The following is a 21,986-nucleotide window of genomic DNA, read 5'->3' on the forward strand; positions in this document are numbered from 1 at the left end:
GTTATCAGTCTATTTCTTGAACTTGGTCATTCTTTCTGGAGTGAGATGGAATCTGTTTTGTTTTAATTTGCATTTTTCTAATACCAATGATGCTGAACATTTTTTCATATATTTATTTTCCATTTGTATTTCTTCATCTGATAAATGTGTATTCATCTCAGATGCCCATTTTTGGATTGGATCTTTGAATTTTAGGGACCTGACTTTTTTTTGTAATTCTTTATATGTTTTAGATAGAAGTCCTTTGTCTGAGGTACAGTTGACTAAGGTTCCCCCCCCCCCAATTTGTAGGTTTTCTTTTCATTCTGTTGTTGATTTCTTTTGAAGTGCAAAAATTTTTTAATAATATGAGATCCCAGTTGTGATTCTGGTAAGTATTTTCTGTGCAGTTTTATTTTTGTTCATGAACTTTTTGCCTACCCCTATGTCTTCAAGATTTTCTACCTACTTTGTCTCCTAGTAGATTTAGTGTTTCTGTTTTAATATTTAGATCCTTGATTCATTTTGACTTTAGTTTAGTACATGGTGATATACATGAGTCTAGTTTTTAGTTTACAACATAAGGAAAGCTGTTTTTTTCTGCACCACTGATTAAAGAAGTTATCTTTCTTCTAGTGAACATATCTGGCCCTTTGCTGGAGATAAGGTGGCTGGGTGTGTTTGTAGTTGTGGCTGTATCATGTAATCTATTCCAGTGATCTTCAGGTCTGTTTTTATTTCAGTACCATATGGATTTTATCACAGTAGCTTTGTAGTACAATTTCAGATCAGGGAGTGTAGTGCTTCTTCCTTGCCTTTGTTGCTCAGGATTGCCTTTGCTATTCTAGGTCTCTTCCAGTTCTAGATGAATTTTAGGAATGTTTTTTCTAGATTTGTGAAGTCTGTTTATGGTATTTTTATTGGAATTGCATTAAATCTGTATAACAGTTTTGGGAATCATCATTTTCATGTTTGTTCTTCCTATCCATGAATAAGGAATGTCTTTCCATTTTCTGAAATCCTTTTCAATTTCTTTTTTTTCAGAGTACTGTAATTTTCAATGTATAGATCTTTTATTTCCTTTGTAAGATTGATTCTTAAGTGTTTCATTTTTTGGATGCTATTGCGAAGGGTATAGTTTCTCTTATTTGTCTCTCAGTGAGTTTGTTGTTTGTGTACAGGAATGCTATTGATTTTTGAGTTTTCAGTTTGTATCCAGATACATTACTGAATTTTTGTTAGATCTAGAAATCTTTCAATGGAGTTTTGGGGGTATTTTATGTAGTGTATCATGTCATCTGCAAATAATGATAATTTAACTTCTTCCTTTCCTATCTTTATCCTTCTTTTTTAATTGCTGTGGCTAATGTTTCTAGAACTATATTGAATGGGAGTGATGATAATGCACATCCTTGTCTTGTTCCTGATTTTAGGTTGAATGTTTTCAGGTTTTGTCCATTTAGTAAGATGTTGGCTGTTGGTTTATTGTATGTGGCTTTCATCATATTGAGGTAAAGACCATCCATTCCAATTTTCTGTAGAGTTTTTTAAAAATTTTATTTATTTATTTATTTTTGTCTTTTTCTTTTTTATTGGTACCTGGGATCAAACTCACGACGACACACTTGCAAGGCAGGCGCTTATGCTGCTGAGCTAAATCCCCAGCCCCTTTCTGTAGAGTTTTTATCATGAATGAATGTTGGAGTTTGTCAAAACTTTTCCTGCATCTATTGAGATAATCATGTGATTCTTGTCTTTGGCTCTGTTGATATGGTTTATTATGTTTATTTATTTGTGTATGTTGAACCACTCCTATTTACCTAGGATGAATCTTACTTGATCATGGTATATAATCTTCTTGATGATTTGCTGTATTCTGTTTGCCAGTATTTTATTTAGGATGTTTGCATCTATAGTCATTAGAGAGATTGGTCTATAATTCTTTCTTTTCTTTTGGTTGGATCTTTCTCTGGCTTTGATATTAGGGTAATACTTGCTTCCAGGAATGAGTTAGGGAGAATTGCTTCACTTTCAATTTCATTGAAGAGCCTGAGGAGTGTTGGCATTAAGCCTTCCTTGAATTACTTGTGGAATTCGGCAGTGAATCCATCAGGACCTGGGTTTTCTTTGTTGATAAGGTTCTAATTACATTTTCAATTTCATCAACTGAAAATTGGATTATTCAGCAGTTTTACATCTTCTTGTTCCAGCTTTGATAATTCATGTTTCTAGGGATTTGCCCATTTCTTCTGTGTTATCAAACTTATGATAGTAAAAGTTTTCAAAGTAGGTATTGATGATTTTCTGTATTTCTACAGGGTCTGTAGAGATTTCACTCTTTTCATTTCTTATTGCATGGATGTGTAGCTACAGTACTTAACATTTGCCCTGCTGGAGTTTGGACTTGTTTTTGTCCCAATCCTTTGGATTCCCCCCATTTGTACCTTTTGGAATGGGAATGTTTATCTTGTGCCATTGCATGTTGAAGGTGTTTAACTTTTTTCATTTGTGCAGGGGCTTGCAGCTAAGGTTTGCCTTACATCCTGAAGGAGCCTTGGAACTTAAACTTTTCAGCAATGCTGAAACTATTAGGACTTTGGCAACTCTTGCAGATGGACTAAATGCCTTTTGTATAAAGGGATATTCATAAATTCTTGGGGGTCCAAGAACAGAATATTATGTTTCTAATGTAATATAACTTTGATAGACTTAATGCTGGTTTGCAAGGATTGTTAAACTTGTGTTATAGTATTCAAGTTGTAAAGTAGTAAGAATTAGCATGTCTTGGTATCTGGGGGCTGATTTAAAGAAATGTGCCTGGTTGCCAGGTTGACAAGGGGTGGATTGTTATGGCTGATAACGTTGTGTCAACTTGAGAAGTTTAGAAGTTTAACTGAAAGACTCAGCAGAGAGCCAGGGTCCTTACTTTGTAAATATCCTCATCCTATACAAGAGGAGGGCAAGGAGATTTTATGAGTGCTAAACCTGCCCTGTGTGGGGGGCCATGCTGTGTACAGTATAAGGGAGGAGAAGAGGCTTGTTCTCCCTTTTGCTGGGGCGTTGGGTGAAGTTGAGAACCTCTGGGACCCAAGCAACTAGCTGGGGTGGATCCTGAACTATAACACCTGGGTGTCACTTCTTGCTGGGCAGAGTTTGGAACTTCTGGGACCCATGTGGCTAGCTGGGATGCACCCTTGAACCATGGTGCCAGGGGCCTTGCACTGTGATGGGTGGAGCTTGAAATCTCCAGGACCGGTTAGGCTGGTTGCTCTCAGATGGATGGCTCTGGGGCTCTGTGCTGGACAGGGCTCGGTACCTCTGGGAACTGTATGGCTGGCTGGGTATGCCCTGATGGATTGTGCTGGGACACTGGTCAGGGCAGAGCTCGGATCCTCCATGCAGCTAGAAGGGATGCACTCCCCAACATAAAAAACGTTTTGATTAATATGTGACAGTTGTCCACACTTTTAGATACAGTGTGATATTTCAGTCTGGTATATAGTAGGTATTGATCAAATTGTGGTAATCATCTTATCATCATCAAACAAAGTGTTTGACATCTTTGGGCTCTTTCTTGTTCTTCATAAAATATATAGTAATGTATTGTGAATACAGTCTTCCCAGGAGATGTGCTGTAGGACTAGGACTAAGTACTCCTATCTACTTATGTTGGAACTGTACCTTGGTATACCTGTTATCCAATATCTTCTACCCACCTTCCCAGAATTGAGTGATCAGTATTCTCTACTCAAATTGGCTTTCACTAGCACTCACACAGGAGAGAGAACGTGTGCTATTTGTCTTCCTTAACATGTCATTTGCAGCAAAACAGATGAACCTGAAGGATGATAAGTTAAAGAAGTTTTGTATTCTAAGGGTCAAAAGAGACATCCTGGTAGGAGACCACTGGTGTATAGGAAGATTATATTCTTCTTTGCTTATACTTTTATTCAGATATAACATGATAGAATGTGTACAAATGTAGATATACTGCCCATTGCCGATCCCAGCATCTGGAGACTGGCTCCCCATCAGCATCTTTCATGCTTCCTCCACCATCCTGCCTCTGCCTTAACCTTGAAGATCACCACCATCTTGACTTTTAATATCATATATTTATTTTTGACATTTGAGAACTGTGTAAATAGAATCATATGATATCTATTTTTCATGTCTTGCTGCTTTTACTGAGCATTGTGGGACTCATACATGTTGTGTTTGTTACTTTTCTCATTGCTGAAACAAAAACCCAACACCTAAAATTAAAAGAGGAAAGGTTCATTTGGCTTGCCCCTTGCGGAGGCTTCAGTTCATAGTTGGCTGGTTCCAGGGCGTGGAGGAATGGCAGAGGAGGAACAGTCTACAGCAAAACAGAGCGTACAGAGGACAGCGAGTGAGTCAGAAGTAACATGCCACAAGGAACAGCCCTCTTTCTATCTCTTATCTCATCCAGGGACTCATCCTTAGGGCAGGTAGTGCTCACACCCTTACTGCTAGCATCGCACAGTGAATCAGCCTCACATCCTTGATCCTAGCAGTGCACACTCTAGATCCAGCCACTTCCCAAAGCCGCACGTATGACTGCATGAGGCTTTGGGAGAATATCTAGATACAAGCTATAACACATGTATAAATAATTGGCATGTAAAAATTCAATACCTTATTCTTTTCATTTCTGTATCATGTGCCTTTCCATTGTTGGGCATTTAAATCATGGCTGATTTTTAAGCTACTGCAAATTCCATTGCTGTATTTTTGGACTTGTCCTTTGCTCCATATGTTTGCACTTGTCTATTCGGCAAATGCAGTGCACTCTGAGTAATAGGGTGTGTATAGCCTCAAATCCAGCAGATAATGCCAAATAGCTTCAAACCGGATGTAACAGGTCACAGTTCCACCGGCAATAAAGTTTTTAATTGCTTCAAATCCTCTTCAGCATTCATTATTTGATTCTGGTTTGTTTTCAATTTTAGCCATTTTGATGAGTGTGGAGTATTTTTTCATTGTGGCTTTAATTTGTGTTTTCCTGAGGACTAGTGAGGCTGGACACTTTTGTATATGTTTATTAATCATTTGGAGTTCCTCTTTTAAGAAATGCTTTTTGAAATAAATCTCTTTCCTAATTTTCTAATGGCTTATTCTTATCAGTTAGTAGCGGTTCTTTAAATAGTTTGGAATCAAATTCCTTTCAAGTTATATGTGTTGCAGGTATCTTTTCCCACTCTTTGCTTGTCCTTTTTTAAAATCTCTTAATGAATCTCAAAATGAATATTTTGTTCTTAATTTTAATGTCTTCCAAGTCATAAAGATTTTCCTTTATGAACAGCACTTTTGTTTCCCATTTAAGAAATCTTTGCCTACTCGTAATTCATGGTATTATTCTTCTATGTTATCTCTATTATTTCCTGTTGCACTTTGCATTTGTAATTCATTTTGAATTGGTTTTGTGTGGTATGAGGAAGGGGTCAGTTTTAGTTTCCTAAATGATAAACATTTGACTAGGCATCATTTGTGCAAACTATCTCCTTCCTCCTGGCTCTGTGGTGCTATCTTTATCTTTAATTAAGCATCCATATAAACACCATTTTCTTTAGGAATTCTGATCCATTGATATATTACCCATTTTCATGAAAACAACAAAATAGTAGTTATTGTAGCTTACTACAACTTGATAATAAATTTTTATACCCATAAGACTAAATATTCTGATCTTATTTCTCAGGCATGTTTCAGATATTTGCTCTTTCTAGCTTGTCAATTTTCATACACTAGTTGTTGGAATTTTTCTTAGAATTGCATTGCATCTATAGAAAAAGGTAAAGTGTAGCTAACATCTCTATGAAATTAATTTTTTCAGTCCATGAATTTGTAATCTCCCTCCATGTATTTAGACTTTCCTTAATTTCCTTCAGCAATGTTTTGTAATTTTTAATGTAGAGATTGCATATATCATTAATTAGATTTATTCCTACATATTTAAAATGTTTTAGTATTACAATGCCATTATTTTTAATGTGTTCTGTGAAGATATATAGAAGTAATATTGAACTTTAGTTTATTGATCTTTTACCTATCAGCCTTGAGAAACTGTGCCTTAATGCCTACGTGGTCTGATACTAATTCACATATGTAGTTAAATTTTACATCTTTTTCTATTTATTTCTTATAAGCAGCATATAGCTGATTTCATTTTAAATATAGGATGAAAATCTTTGTCTTTTAATTGGAAGCCTTTAAGTCATTAATAATTTAATGTAATTACTGGAATATTTGGGTTTAAATCTGCGTCCTACCATTTACATTCTATGTGTTATACCGGTTGTCCTGTGTTCCTTTTTTCTCTTCAGCATTCATTATTTGAATTTTTAATATTTTTATTATTTAATTTGTCTCTATTACCTTGTAATAAGGTATGCCTTGCTTTGAATAAATCATGCTTGGCTTTTGCAAAGTTTATTGATTCTGTGGTTTGATGGTTTTTAAAAGTTCTAGAAATTGATCTATTACCACTTTATATATTGCTTATGTTCTGTTCTTTCTTTTCTCTGTTCAAGATTTTAACCATACATGTGTCTCAAGCCTGTCATATTATTTTTGTGTTCTGCTTTTCTTTTCTCTGACTATGTCATTTTGGCTATTTCCTTCTAACATATCTAACTCAGTAAAAGAGAATAAAACCAAGCAAAATAAAACATAATAAAGTCAATCAAAACAAACCAGTGTGACACAGGACTTCAAAACAATGGGAAATCAATAATAGTTACCATAAGGCCTCTTGTTGTCTTCAAAATAGCTGCAGATACCTTCAGACATAGTAAAAATCAAGCAGATAGAATAGAACCAATAAAAACAAAACAATGAATGCAGTAAAGGACTTTAAAACAAGACAATAATAAGTCCAAAATGGCTACCATAATATATCTTGCTGTCTTTGTAATAGCTGCCCATACCACAGGCATAACAAAATCAAAGAAAACAAACAGAATAAACCCTAATCCAACAATACAATACAATACAATGGTACAGGATTTCAAAACAATAAATGGTACAGGATTTCAAAACAAGATAATAGGGAATTAGCAATGGCTACCATCTTCAGAAAGAGATCCCCAATAGATGCCACACTGCATACCATTATCTTCTGAACAGATATTCATACCACCTGCCCTAGACCTACAAAGTCAGTGAAACATCAATCACCACAAGCGTAAAACTGCACAACACCTCAATACCTGTCATCACAGCCTGTGTTTCTCTGGATTGGCCCGTCTTTGGTGGTGGTGGTAGTGGAGGCTGGAGTCTATCTGGCTGTCTCCCGGCGCTGGTGCCCCACACATGGCGCAGGCTCTCATGGAAGGCTTGCTTCTCGTGACTTCCTGTTCTCTTCCCCCGCAGTCTGCGAGTGGTGCTGACTCACGGGAAAAGGCTGGGGTCTGACCAATCTGATAAATTCTTAATCTTGAAAATTTTAATTTTCAGTCTAAAGTTTTATAGTGTCTTTTTTGTTGTTTTATTTTCTCTGTGCAAATTCTCCAGCTGTTATTTAATTCCTTAAATATACTAATTATGACTACTTACACATCAATGCCTGATAGCTAAATTATGTGGACCCCCTTTGGCCTATCTACGTTGACTCATAGGCTCAGACATTGTACATTATGTTCTCATCATTGCCCATGAAAGGTTGTAGAGAGGATCTGAGGCTTGGCCTGATGCTATCCTTGTGCAGAGAGGGTTTACATTTGCTTCCTACAGTTGGCTGTGAATACATTCTAACCTGGGTTTCTCTTATCCAACTAGTAATTAAGTACTAGTAAATTCTACTGTGAGTCCAGTCCTCAGGTGTCTAGTTCCTCACCGCTCTTTCCTTAGGGCGTAGCCTGTCAGTGTCCCACCAAGAGCCTTGGGTGTTACTAAATCCCCCTTTCTTGCCAGGTCCTAGACTCCAATCTTTGTCCCCAGTTGTGAGTCACTGAATGTTCTATTCAGTTTCTCAGCCCTTCAACTGTCTCTTTTGGAATCAGCAGACACGCCTGGGAAAAGCCAATGGTGATTGTATTTGTCTGAGCTTCTGGCTTCTCTCAGTTTTGCTCCTGCAGGTCTTCTCTGCCTTGTTAGCACTCTACTGCCTTTGAACAGAATATTTCATAGTTACTTGACACCAAAAATTCAATTCACGATCTCCTGCTTGCCAGGCAGGTGCTTATGCCACTGAGCTAAATCCTCGGTGAGCATAATTTTAATAAAAATATTATTGGTATTTTTCTTTACAGTAACAAGTAAGGTGAAAGTATGACAACTAGGCCATTGCGTTAGAACTCGCTCATCAGGGGTGGGTGTGATCAAATTCTTTGTGAATTGCATGGAACTTTTTGAACACAGAAGAGTATTTCTTCAAGCTTTTGTGTAATGGACATGATATACTTTTAAATTTCATTTTCATTTGAGTATTTCTCCACCACTTGCTTAAATCTAGAAAATTAACAGCATGTTAAAACCAACCCTTTTTTGTAGTATTTGTCCATTCCTGGTGTAAATACTCCTGTTGTGGCCAATTCCAAGCTTCTAACATGCTATTGCTAAACGAAGTTGGGAAGGAGCATAGAAACACATCACTGTAGAGTATTTACACCATGCAGATAGGATGTATTTAAACAAAAATAAGTGACAGCAAAAGTTAAATAATTAGGAAATGGTGAATTTTGAGTATTACCATCATTTTCAATCCAAGTTTTGTAAATTAAAGTTTATATATTTTAATTTTTAATAACAATTCCTGAAAATTTAACAAAGAGCTCTCACAAGATGGAATAAACTAACTTTAACCAACACACACTTAACCACCAATGACTGTCTCTTGTGTTGGACACCGTGCCAAATTTTATACATGGATTACTCAGCCAGAACAATTGCATAAAGAAAGCTCTGTTATACCTTCTTTTTAAAAGATGTATACTCTAATACTCAGAGAACTTGAGGACTTGGACCAAGGGTACGTACTTCGAATCTATATTTGCCTGACTCTTAATTAATGATAATAATAATAATAATAATCAACACCTTTATTGAATACTAAATTTGTCCCAGGACTTTGCCTGAACTTGATCTCACAATCCCCTTAATTCTCTTAATCATCACCTAGAGATTAAAAAATATATCCTTGACTTATCAACCATTAAACATTTTAGAACACTACATTTATCTCTCCAAATTTAATAATATTGCTTTCATATTTTAAAATTATTTATATTACTATATTATAATTATATATAAAATATAACTATAATTATATTATAATTTAAAATTACTTATATGCTGACTACAGTCAGCATAGCCGATATTTCAGGGAAATACAAAGGAAATTCTCTTACTGAAGCAACACTCCAACAGATAGGATGAGGCAAGGAACCGCTGGCGGTGAGCCGGCTGGGCAGGGTTGTCTCCCTTGCGTAGATGCTTTCAGCAATTTGGGCCTCTCTGGATGCCCACAGCGAGTCTTGGAGGCTGTCTGGTGGTCACCCTTCCATCTGCAGGCCTATAGAAAGGGAGTAGTGGGCCCTTCTGGACAGCAGGGGAATCACTGTCTTCCCTTCCATGTTCTTAAAAGAGGAGTGGGCAGCTGGGAGGGTGGCAAGTGTTCCCTAAGGAGCAGAAGTGGCAAGTAGGCAGAGGAGAGGTAAGAGCCCCAGCAGGCAGCTGAGCCTGCGCCTCCCTTCTCACCTCTGTCACTGAGCCATCTGCAAATCCTGCTCATCCTGTCTTTAAAACATCCAGCACTGGTTGATTCACACCACCTCCACAGCCTGCATCTGAGTCTTGGCCTCTGCCATCTCTTTCGGAGACTTTGGTAAAGTACTTAGGAGGTGACTGTCGAAGCCTCCCTGGCACACACCCCGCTGAGCCAGAGCAGCACACACACGGGCCTGCCTGTGGAGCCGCTGCCTGCCCTGGTGTCTCTGGCCTGGCCCTGTGTCCTCCCCTCTGCTGCTCCGTCCTGGGTGCTCCACAGACTCTCTCATTTCACTCCTCTGCCTTTTCCTGATGTCCCAAGCATCTCATTTAAATCACCCAGATTCCTCTCTGCCATCGTCAATGACAGCTCTCACTGCCTCCTGCCAAGCCAAACTCTGCACACGTTACTCTGTGTCTCATCTTTCACTTCTCTCTAGAATGTAAGCTGGGAAGGCACACTTCTTGGCATTTTTGTTCTCTGTGGTATCCCCGGGACAGGAGGACTTCCTGACACATAGTTGAGGCTCAGTAAACAGTTCCCAGCTGAGCAAATTCCTGCCCTACTGGAGAGTGGGTGGCCAGACTTTACAGCTCAAGTCTGCGTGTATGAAAGATGCGCTGGCCTGCCTCCCGCTCTGCCCAGCCAGGGTCCGATTCTCCGTCTCTTCATTGTCCCTCCATTGCCCCAAGGGCTCCTTCTCTGTCCTCACCCCTGCCGTCCTCCATCCGTACCTTCTGGATAGCCCCAGTCAGTGGGGCCCCTTTGACCTGCGCTCCACCTCTAACCACTGCAGTCCTGGAAGGGTGAGAGAAAAGTTTGTGTGACAGGCCTCGGGTTATGAATGTCCATATATTTGTCCTAAACCAGCATGGACCCAGCCCACACCTTTCCTGTGGAGGTCACAGGGATTTGGTTTCCTCCCCGTAGTCTCTGTGTGAACTGTGACTGGCTCCCTCTCCCTTCTCTTCTCTCTCCCTGGTCTCCCCTTTCCTTTACTTCTCAGGCTTTCCTTGCCTCCCTGTCTCTCTCTAATTGTCTTTCTGCTTCTGATCTCCTTTCAAGTTCCTTCTCACTCTCTTCTTAATTTTCAGCTCCAATCTGTCCCCCATCCTCACCTTGGAATCTTTGCAGCAGCTAGTTTACCCTTTTTCTCTCCTTGCCCCTCTCTGTCTGTTTCTGTCTCTGTTTTGGCTCCTAAGCTCTCCCTCTGTCCCTTTGTCACAGTTTCTGTCTCTCTGTGTCCTTCTGTCTGTCTCTCTGAGTCTTTACTGCTCTGCATCTCTGCCTGCACATGACTGCCTCTCTCCTTCCATCACTGTATCCCTGTGTCTCTGTCTCTGTGGGCTCTGAGACTGAGGAGCAGAGCCAGCAGCCCAGCCTCTCACCCAACCAGGCATACAGAGTTCTCTGTGCCTCAGAGTTGGCCTTCACTATTCTGCCTATTGGAATGCTCTTGACTGAAGACTGGAGCTGAGGAAATTCATTTGTCATTTCAGGTGGAAATGACCCTTCCCAAGAAGCTGTTGCCTGCTGCACTTGAGGGGATGCTCCTTGCCAGGAAGAGGATTCCACCAGGAGCAGCTTTTTAAGGAAAACACCGCCTTGACATGTCATGTGTCAGAGGAAGTGGGTTCTACACAACATGAATTGCCAGCCTGACCTCCTGCAAGGTCTCAAGTTCCCCAGATTGAGGCCTTTCCTGGGCTAGGCAAGGGTCAGCACAGCTGGACATGAATGTGAAGACTGGAGGGGGAGGCTGGGTGCAGGGCAGCAGAATAGCCACAATCCATACTACCTGAAAGGGAGCAGCCACTTTTAGAAAGGGACAGGCCTGGGGAGCAGGAACAGGCTCAAGGGTGCTGAGGATCTGGTATCTATGGTGTGTTCACAGCCAACATCTCTTCTAGTCCAGGGAGCTTCTTAGTGCCATTTTGGGGGAGAAGTGTATTAAGATTTAGAGAGAGGTTATAATGGAACAGGCTGTGCAAATTAAAAACAAAACTGAGAATGTCTGGCTCAAAACCCATACTCTATCCCCTCCCACAAGCTGTTTATTGTTAGTGAAGATTACTGGAGGAGAAGGATGCTTCCTTGGCCTGAACAATGAGCACTATGACTTGTTCATTGGCTCTCTAGACATTACTAGGTGCTTAGGCCCCAGGGATGTCCCACATGGATTTTCTACCTTCAAGGAACTCACAGTCTATGGTGGACACACTGGAAGTAAAAAGTGAGCGGGATTGTACAGGGAGGGCTGGTGTGAGTCTAAAGGAAAACCCTGAAGCATCTGAGTCCCAGGAAATCAGGAAGACTTCCTGCAGGAAATGGTCTTCGAGCTGCCCTTGACCGAGGGGCAGTGCCCACAGCAGGCGCGGCAGGGAGGCCTGAAGGTACTGCATCAGTAAAACAAGACACATCCAGAGGCCAAGAGGGAGGGGACTGTGAGAGGCAGAATAAAGAAAAGAAGGGGGGGAGGAGAATAAAGGAAAGGGAAGGGAAGGGAAAGGAAGGGGAGGGGAGGGAAGGAACGGGGAGAAGGAAAGGGAGAGGTGGGAAGGTACAGGTCCTAGGAGACCTGAGGAGAGGGGCTGGGCTCAATTCCCAGGACAAGGGTGTCATGAGAGGGCTGAAACATGGAGGAGAGATGTGACCTCAAATTTGCATTTTAGGTCTGGACTCTATGGATAAGATTGTTAGGGAGGGTGTTGAGGAAGATCTTGTGACATAGTGGGATTAAGACACTTGAAATCCTACATTGGCCTCAGAGCAACTGTGGGACAAGCTAGCTTCTCTGAACTTCAGTTTCTTAATATTTAGAAGGGGAATAATGACCGTAGCTTCTTCTCTGTGCCCTCCCTGAGATTTAAAACAATCCTGCAGAGACCACTGGGGACAGTTTGTACTCATGTGGTGAGCCCTGCCTGCCCATCCTGCACCAGAAGCTCACTGTGTTATTGAGGAGCCAGTTGCTACAGCCTCCGCACTTTATATGTGGGGCCTCATCTAACCCTCACAGCAATTCCGGGATGCTGTGCCCCACTTCATCCTCTGTCTACAGAAGAGGAAACCAGCTCAGAAAGACTCTGCTCAGCTTGGGAAGAGACCTCATACCTCCACAGCCATGGGACATCCCTGGAGACATGGGGTGGATACATGTGAGTACCATGCCAAGGTCCAGATTTAGGTCACTGACACAGATATGTGAGGACAAGAACGTACTCCTGTGGGTTCTGCCAGATGCATGCTTGCAAGAAAAGCTCAGACACACACAGCACCACCGGTACATTCCCACACTCACTGTGCCTCCTCGCACACACTGAGCAGTGCACATTGGCATGCACACCTGCTCCCTACCGAGCAATGCACTCAAGCACACACATCACACTGTGCCTCAGATCTCTGCACAGAGGATGCACACAAGCACCACACACATGGAGTCAACAGGGACTGAGAGCCTGATTATAGGAAGGGGTAATGTGGACCTTGTAAAGGAGGCAGTCAATAAGACAGGGAGGGTCCTTCAGAGAGGGTGTCAGCCAGCCAGAGGCAGAAGTTTATTATCTCACAGTTCTGGAGGTCAGAAGTCTGAGGTCAAGGTGTTAGCAGGTTGTTTTTTTGTTTTGCTTTTTTTCTGGAACTTTTCATGTTGATCTCTTAATGGCCATTTCTCCTCTGGGTCTTCTTAAAGTTGTCTCTCTCTTTCTCTCTCTCTCTCTCTCTCTCTCTCTCTCTCTCTCTCTCTCTCTCTCTGTGTGTGTGTGTGTGTGTGTGTGTGTGTGTGTGTGTGTGTCCTGACTTCCTCTTCTTTCAGGACATCAATCACATTGGATTAAGGCCCAGACTAATGACTTTATTTAACCTTAATCACCCCTTTAAAGACTCCTTTTCTAAATACAGTCACAATACAGGGGGTAAGGACATCAACATATGAATTTGAGGGGGGACACAATTCAGCCTGTAACAGGGAGCTTGCTTTCCACTGGCAGGTAGTCACAACCAACAGAAGTAGAAAATGGTTCAACCATGGTAGGGCGATGAGCAAAGAGAAAGGCCTGGGAGAGAACAGGGAAGACTGGAGCGCCTGGAGCCTCGGAAAGGGCAGTCGGTTAGGAGTCTGTGGAAGTCTGGCATGGGCCAAGTCCATTCCTTCATGTCTCCAGGCTCCACACTGGCCGGTTGCAGTGTTGGAGGGCTCAGGAAGTGTGCTGCTGGGGGATAGACGGGAAAGGTAGAGCTCCCTGCATCTGAGGAGGCTGAGCTCAGTGGAGGAAAGGCCTGGAAGACATCAGAGAGAGGCAAGCCCATGCCTGACAGCCTGGACGGTCAGGCAGGATGTGGATGGCCTGGCAGGAGCCAGGCTCGGGACTAACTAGGGAGGTAAGTAGAGATAAGTAGATAGACAGAGGGGTCGAAAGCTGCCCTGAATGTCAGCCTGGGCCAGCTGCATAGCTCTGAGCAAGTTACTGACCTGTCTGAGCTGGTTGCTTCATCTGTAAATAGAGGACGAAGTGGAGAGCTACTTCTCAGAATTGCTGTGAGGATCAAATGAGGCCTGTGTGTAAAGTACTGAGGTCACTGCCTGGCGCATAATGAGTGCGCAGATGACACTAGCTACTGTCTTGCGGTTGCTGGTGTCCCTCTGGAAAATAGGCACACTGCATCGTTTCTGGCTCTGCTTCTCCCTTACCACATAGCTTTATCAGTCTCTAAGTCCCTGCCTTTTCCACCTGCTTGGGTCTGCCCACACCTCACTCCCTTACCCATGAGGCTTCATCTTCTCCACCTGGAGAACATAGATGACCACGTTAAAATACCAGAAGACCAATAGAAAAAGGTCATTCTATTCCACACCCCTCGGACCTCCAGGCACAGCCCAAACCAAAAGTGCATGCCCTTGGCCTGCCTCCAACTTTATCTGCCCTGTGGTTTCAATACCCACTCCCTCCGAACGCCATGGCACCTCCTCAAAGACACTGTGCTCTCCTTTCTGAAGCTTAAGTTGGATATCCCATTGGGCCATGATTCTGTCACATTCCATCTAAGATGCTCCCACAATCTGAGGACTTTAAAAGACCCAGTACTTGCACCTGTGGGACCACGAATGCTTCTCACCGGCCCATTTCCACTCTGTGGGGCACATTTTCACTTTTAATAAGTCTTTCTCTTGCTGCTCCCTTTGAATGTCCTTCCAGATCCTTTGCTTGGAATACTAAGAACCCGAACACAACTCCCACAAGGCCCCCAGCTGATAACACTAACAGCCTCTCCTGGATTTCCCTTCCATCATCAGTCCTGCCTCTCTGTACACTGTCCAGTCAATATCCGATGGGTGATCTCAGCATGCAATACCATGTACATGATAAATAGTACTCAAGATTCTTCAGGTTCTGGCCTTAGATTTCAGCTTCATCTCCAGCCATGATCCACACATGGACACAGCCCTCTTGGGCTACTGCAGACTCAAGTGCTTTAGTGTCCATAGGCCCTCTACTGGGAGGTCTTCCACCTCCTCAGCCCTGACTTCTCAGATTTATTTATTCCAGGCTGAGCACAAGGGCCAAGAAGTCACTGAAGCTGCCCTGTTCTAGGCCAAGTTAACTGAGTCAACTGAACTCTCTATGGTACCCCTGCAGATGCAGGCCACTCCCTGGGACAGTTCCCCTAGGCTTCTTTGCTGTGTTCTTTAGGAACAATTGGGTTGTTTTCTCCTATATAAACTGACTCATCCTCTTGGACATGCGCTGGGGGCTGTGTGTGTCCCAACCCTGCAAGGCTGATGCTTTTTCCAGTCTTTCCTATGAGCAAACCAGCTCACCAAAGTGCATGATCTGCCCAAGCTGACATCCCGGGCTGCCTCACACCCAGACTCCTTCTTACACAGTTCTCTGCCTTTGACTTTCTCTGCTCCCCATTCTGGGCCATCACTGATACCCAGCCCAGACATCAGTGCTTGCTGCCCCCTAACCATGCAGGAGAGAATGCCTTCCCCCAGGGATTGTGGGAAGCAAGCCTGCTTAGGAAAATGTGACTTCTAAAATCAGCATTATCAGCACCTGTCTTGAGAGGCAGTTTTGTGAGTACTCACAAAAGAAATTCCACATTTGTTAGTGGAAGTGACCCACTCGCCAGGATGCCCTACTGAGACCAGACCCTGACCATAGAATCCAGAAACAGATTCATGGAAGTGAATCCTGGATGCTGCCGGGGTATCTGATGGACTCCACGCTTGAAGTAGAGGGTTAGAAAGAGACCTGAGTGGGGAGAAACTGACCAAGGCCTATGCAGGTCTCAGTTTAGGCTTGGACTCTCCCACCTGTATGACACTGCAGGCCTCAGGCAGCCCCAAGCATTGGGAGGGATGCGGACATCTTAGAGGAGGCATCGGAAGTGTAGAGCTGTGTGTAAAGTGGCCCAGGGGCAAGGCCTATGCTGGCCCAGGTCAAAGGCATAACAGCAGATATCTTTGCTATTTGCCCGGGGGATCTCAGTCATGTCGGTTCACACAGCTCAAGCCCAATATGAACCATGAAGTGACAGAGTTGCTAAAGTGTGGGTGGCATTAGTGGAGTAACAGTCTCTAAATCAAAGGAAATCAGTAACTGCTATTCTTTGCTAACTAGTCCATATGTAGAATTAAGCATTAGTGCTGAGCTTCATGTTTGAAGAGGAACAAGGAAGTGGAAAATATTTAGTTCTTAGAGGGGTTGTCACGTGGAAAGAAAAGGAAAATTAATATTTTGAGACTCTGGAGAGCAGAGCCAGGGTAAGGACATACAAGTGGGAAGATTTTTTAGCTAGATTTTAGCAAGTTTATTTTAGTAATCCCATCTATTTAGAAATGCACTTAGTTGCCTGAGTAGATAGCAAGGGCGCTGTCTCTGGACAAACCTAGAGGTGGGTCATTCTCTGGGAGGCTAATGGGCAGATTCCTGTCCTGGGAGTGGTTCAGCTAAACGCCCTTTAAGGTCTTTCAGACACTAAGATTGTGAGACAATCTTCCTGGAGAGTCTGTCTTGAACTGGATACCTTGGAGCTGAGAAGAGAGCCAGCCCCCAGACCTTGAGCGCTAGTACTCAGCTGGGCAAACAGATAGGACACTGCAGTGTAGAGCTGGGTGGTGAAAGTCATGACAGCTGGGAGCCCTCTTGCGTTGAATTTGCAAGTAGGTCATAGAGGGCCGCTGCTGTGGCCTCTCACTCAGAACAATGCTTCCCGGAAGACCTTTGTTCAGTGCTGGAAATGTGTTATGTCTGCACTCTTTAGTATGCTGGCTTGGCATGGCCTGTGTGACTGAAGTTTTAATGCAGTGTAGCACTTTAATGCACCTCCATGTAGGAAGTGCCCCACGCATTGGGCAGCACAGATGTGGAGCATTTCCCTGGTTGCAAAAAGTGCAGTGGGCAGCTCCATGGTTTTGAAGGTATCAATTGTACAAAGAGGGGAAGCTTCAGACTGGATAGAGCAGTTTGCTGTGGAACTTCAGATAAATTCCTCTGCTTCTCTGGGCTCTACCACCAGTAAAGTGAGGACTCAAATAATAAAGCCTTTCAAAAATTATGCTACACTAAAGGCTGTGGGTCTAGCACTTGGAGGTTTCTCTTCTCTCCTTAGAGGAGAGGAAATCTTCACTCTATCCCTGTGTCCCTTCTTCCTCTCTGTTGACCCCAGTCTTCTACCACCCAGAGCATAGCTGCCAGCGACCCGGAGAACTTTTGTATTTACCGCTTAGCACTTGCTGTTCAGGTCTCTGACCTTCTTTAGAAACTTTTTCTTTACGAGTTTATTTTGGCTTGTGCTGAACATTCATAAAATTCCTAGGGAACTGGAGGTTTAAAAGTCAGGCTTGTAAAAGGAGTAGGTGGGCGGGGGTGGGAACCGGTGGAGGGGCACGGACAGCGGCCAGCCCTGGGAAGCTGGAACAGAAGGCAAAGTTTTCTGTTCTCCACTGAAGGCCTCCTCCTGAGTGCTGGTTCTTCTGGGTTGTGAATGGGGAGCAGAGGTGGAAGGGAGAAAGGGTGGGGTGGGGTGTGGAGGAAGATTGTGGATGTGGGGGTACACAGGCTGGGTTTTCCCACTGGGCCAGCAGAGCAGCCCCTTCTGGTAGGAGTCCCACTGGCTGGCTTGGGTTTTTCTTGTCATTCACCTCCTCTCCGGCCAGGCCACTCCTTAGCAGGTTGGAGGCTCTGGTGAATGGCATATGAAACAAATTAGGTCTCCATTACAGCCACCCAGAGGCGGGCGGTGGATGGGGCCTGCATTCACAGCGAAACTAATTGGCAACACACAGAAATATCCAAGAAAGTGTATTATTTTGCCAGACTCTGGAGTCATATTGGGCTTTTTTTTTCTTTTTTCTGTAGAACACTATACAGCCGGAGATAAAAAGCACGGTGAAAGTTTTAAATCTCATAAAAGCATTTGACTGCAGAGTAAAAATAACATACACAGAGGAGTTTGATTTGGATTCAGGTTTTATTAATGTTCTTTCATTGCAAAATGTTTCTGATTAAAAAACAATTTGGAGAGCGCCACATTAATAAATGGCTTGTCTTTCCGATGGGCCAGAGATTTTGAAATACTGCGGTGAACGCGCACGCGCACACACACACACACACACACACACACACACACACGTGTAAGTTGCACCACCAGGAGGTTGGTACAACAGTATCTAAAATATTCCAAACTTTAAATTTTAGATACTATTATATGGCTTAAAGCTAGATAGAGGAGGAAAACTTCATGTCTAGAGAAAAAATACCCTGCAGTTTATTCAGTGCCACTTGGTCCAAAAATAACACAGAATGCACAACCTGGCTTAGAAATCACCAGCAGGGATCAGCAAAGGCCAGAATATGCTAGATTTCTTTCTCCAGTCATAAAACAAGGCTATTTGCTTCATTGGTCTTTGAGGACTTGAGAATTTCTCGAGGAAATCAATAAAGACACTTATTGATTTTCTTGAAGTGTTTTTAAGTCTTTGTTTTAGGCAACACTAACTAAATCTGAAATGAACGAGAAGTGGAAAGAGACTAAGTCATAGTAAGTCCAGGAAATAGTATTTGGACCTAGTTGTTTTTAAAACACAGCTAGTAGAAAACTAACTCCAATTGAGGTTTGCAAAATAACCAGCAAATATCATAATATGAGGGCCAGACATTATGAGATTATTTTTAACCAGTCTTTGCCAAATAACTGGTAAATTAATCAGTTCCTCAAATAATTCCCAACAAGTTATTTTTAGAATAACTGGTAATTTCCAATTCAAGTGCTTGCTTAACTATATCCAACTGTTTTGTTTTCTGCCCCCTCACAAATGAAGTTTTAGCTCCAGGGAGGAAACATAAGTCTAACTGGTTGCTTTTTTAGGTGGCTTGAGCTGTTCAGCCTGTGGGTCAATTTGAGGGGCTACGTCTCTCCTCCGGAGACCTTGCATATTATCGGTCACTAGATGGCCCAGGAACGCTGGTCATAAACCTGGCTATTTCCTCAAAGACCAGAGGCAAGGTTTTGTTCCTGTAGGGTGGGTATCAGAATGGGTTGGGCATGGGTTTGTGTTTTCTGCAGGTCTGGAAGCTGAATGCACTTTCTTCCTATCCTATTCACCATAGTCAGATAGCCCATCCAGCCTCCTGCCCTGCCCTGATCTCCAGAGCCCCAGAGAAGGGAAAGACAGCCTCTGAGCCAGTAGTCAACAGAGACACACATAGCTGGATTTCCAAGCTCTGACTCCCCAGGGGCCTGACAGAGGTTGCTTAGTACCAGCTCAAGAGCCTGCTGTTGGGTCAGCTGGGCACACAGAAGAAACAAAGGGATAGAACTCATCCTCTTTTTGCAGTGGCTTCTAGGTCTTCTCCTCTACCCCTCCCCACACCTGCTATCACCAGTCCTGGGTCTGGGACTGATTTCAGAAGACAGCAGAATCTGCATAACTGCACGACCCATACCCCATCTCATCACTTTGTTTCAACCTCACACATCCAGTGCCTTGGCTGACTGGAGCTGGTGGTGACCAGCTTGCTCTTGTCTACCTTCCCAGGGCCTGGATGGCCTTTGAGTAAACAGATAGCCTAGAGAGGTATGTGATCAATTAGCTTTGCTGCAAATACAATCATTTTGTTATTCCAAGCTGATGAGAAACCCTCTTCGGCCTGCTCTCCCAGCCTCCACATGCCAATCAGCCCGTGTCACTGATATAATTTTCCACATAAACACAACCTTTGTGCAACATCTACTCTTGTAAATAGATGTAATTCCCAAACCAAATAACGCAGTTGGAGGGGAAATGGATATTATGCATGCAAAAAGAAAAGCTGGTGATTTTTACACTTTCCAGGCAACAAAAGATTACCCCTAATTGCAAATGGGGAGGGGGCTGTGGGGGGAGGGAGGCGAGGCAGCAGTGGCTGCTGGGATACAGGGAGGCCAGCTTCCAGGAGGGTTTTCTTCATGTGCACATGTGTGAGTGCAGACCACCAGGAACCGCTAACGGGGGATTTGCCCTGTTTAAGCAACAGGGAGAACATGGGCCCTTGTTGTTGATATCTTAAAGGAAATGAAGAGTTACTTAATTATAAGGTTTGGTCTCTCTTGCCAGGAGAGACCCCCTCTGAACCCTAAACTATACACATCCTGTTGCAGAATTTTCCCCTTGCCTTCCTGCCTGGAAACAGCTTCGGTGGGCTATGAGCTCCTCTGAAACACACTGGTGCATCTCTCTCAATGTTCTGCTCATTTACATGGATGCCTAAATTAGACCTTGAAAGCAGCGGAAGTTGCTGGGCAGCCAGAGTGAGATCGCCGCAGAACCCACTGTGTAATCCCAGCCAGGTCCAGGCTCTCCAAATGCCGTGGAAATGAAGGCTGAGACGCCCCCTCCAGAGTCTTTGCCTTCCCTGATTCCCCTGTTGTGGGAGACAGAAAGCCTTTTGAGGTCAGCCTGCCCAGAGTTCCAGGCTGACTGCTGGGGCAGAAGATGGGTGCCAAAAAGAGTGAGCAGCCAGTAGCAGGAAGCTACAGGGGTGGCTAAGTGGCCCCACGCAGTGCCAGGGTACCTGAGTGTCGGTGTTTCTTGCACCCCCGCAGCCAACCCCACTCCAGGCTAGACAGCAGGACTCTAGGCTTTCCTCTTGTGATTCCGGAAGGCAATAAGTTCACAGAAGATGAACAAAGATTATTTTTGTCTTTTGCAAAGATGCTTCTTTGAGCCGGTGAGTAACAGCATCTTGGCTTTAAGATAGCCTTGATGCTTTCAGAGCATATTTCTGGGTCTTTATTTTGTTTGAGTTCTAAATGGCAACAAGGAGAAAGAGAAAGAGGAAGAGCAAGCAATCAGGGGGCACAGACCAGGGGCAGGCAGAGGGCCCATGGGGCTCCTGGCTCCTTTCTAGGTGTCAGCCCAGCCTGGAGGAAGGGGTGGGTGGCCCCGTAACGTGTCAGCTAAAAAGATTCCTCTTTGGAATCCCTTCCTCCCCCATCAAAACTGGGCCAAAGAACTCTCTTTCAGAGCATCCCTTGGTCCCTGACTCATGAAGCCCATCTGAAACTCATTAGCTGCTTAAAGTGATTGTCATGAGAGTGCTTGGTGGAAAATAAAAAAGAGAGAGGGATACTTTTAAAGACAATCATCAGGACCCAACTGCTGGCAGATGTTTGAAGAGCTGGCAGTCGAGGACCCTGCATTGTGGGGAGCAGTGGGGACTGACTCCTTCCCTGACCCTGGCCTCGGCTCTGTGCCCTCATGTCTTTGTGTCTCCTGCAGTTCCTGGAGCCCAGCATGGATACAACAGCCCTCTTCAGGTAGCTGCTGAAAGATCCCGGCCCAGGGACACCCAAAACCTGATCCTGGGAATAGCTGTGGTGGTCCCTTGGTCCTTTGTCACCTGTAACTTAATTCCTATGTTTTACAGATAAAGTAATTTTGTATTTGTAATAACAAAAAATACTATATGAGAAATGCTGGAATTATGATAACATACTACATTAAAACCACAGAGCTAAGAATCTTAGAATTATAGAATCTTCAAAATATAGAACATGGAATTAAAATTTTTTTGTATTGCAGGGTCTGAGAAAATCAGAATTTTGGGAACATACTGTTAGAATTCTTACAAAATTAATTTATCACGTAAATGATTTAAATCTTAATAGCCTAAAACATTAGAGTTAGAGAATTTTAGAATTGTAGTATGAGAACTTTAGAACACTAAAATTTTAGAATTTCAGTATGAGAATTTTAGAATACTCAAAACGTAGAACATCAGAAATGCAGAAG

At 43.3% G+C, this 21,986-nt stretch overlaps 1 long non-coding RNA gene across 1 annotated transcript in view; it reads left to right on the forward strand.

Annotated features, from left to right (window-relative positions):
* The window catches only part of LOC134473063 (uncharacterized), a 181,221-nt gene extending 159,506 nt beyond the window's left edge, over nucleotides 1–21,715 (forward strand). Inside the window, exons 2-4 of the long non-coding RNA XR_010043165.1 lie at nucleotides 11,209–12,102; nucleotides 12,574–12,867; nucleotides 20,354–21,715. This is a non-coding gene — a long non-coding RNA (uncharacterized LOC134473063). The remainder of the gene's footprint in view (nucleotides 1–11,208; nucleotides 12,103–12,573; nucleotides 12,868–20,353) is intronic.
* Nucleotides 21,716–21,986: the final 271 nt, after the last annotated feature.

This window comes from Cavia porcellus, unplaced genomic scaffold (genome assembly GCF_034190915.1).
Source record: "Cavia porcellus strain 051 isolate PalLab524CR breed Dunkin Hartley unplaced genomic scaffold, mCavPor4.1 scaffold_25, whole genome shotgun sequence".
In the NCBI taxonomy this organism is placed as follows: domain Eukaryota; kingdom Metazoa; phylum Chordata; class Mammalia; order Rodentia; family Caviidae; genus Cavia; species Cavia porcellus.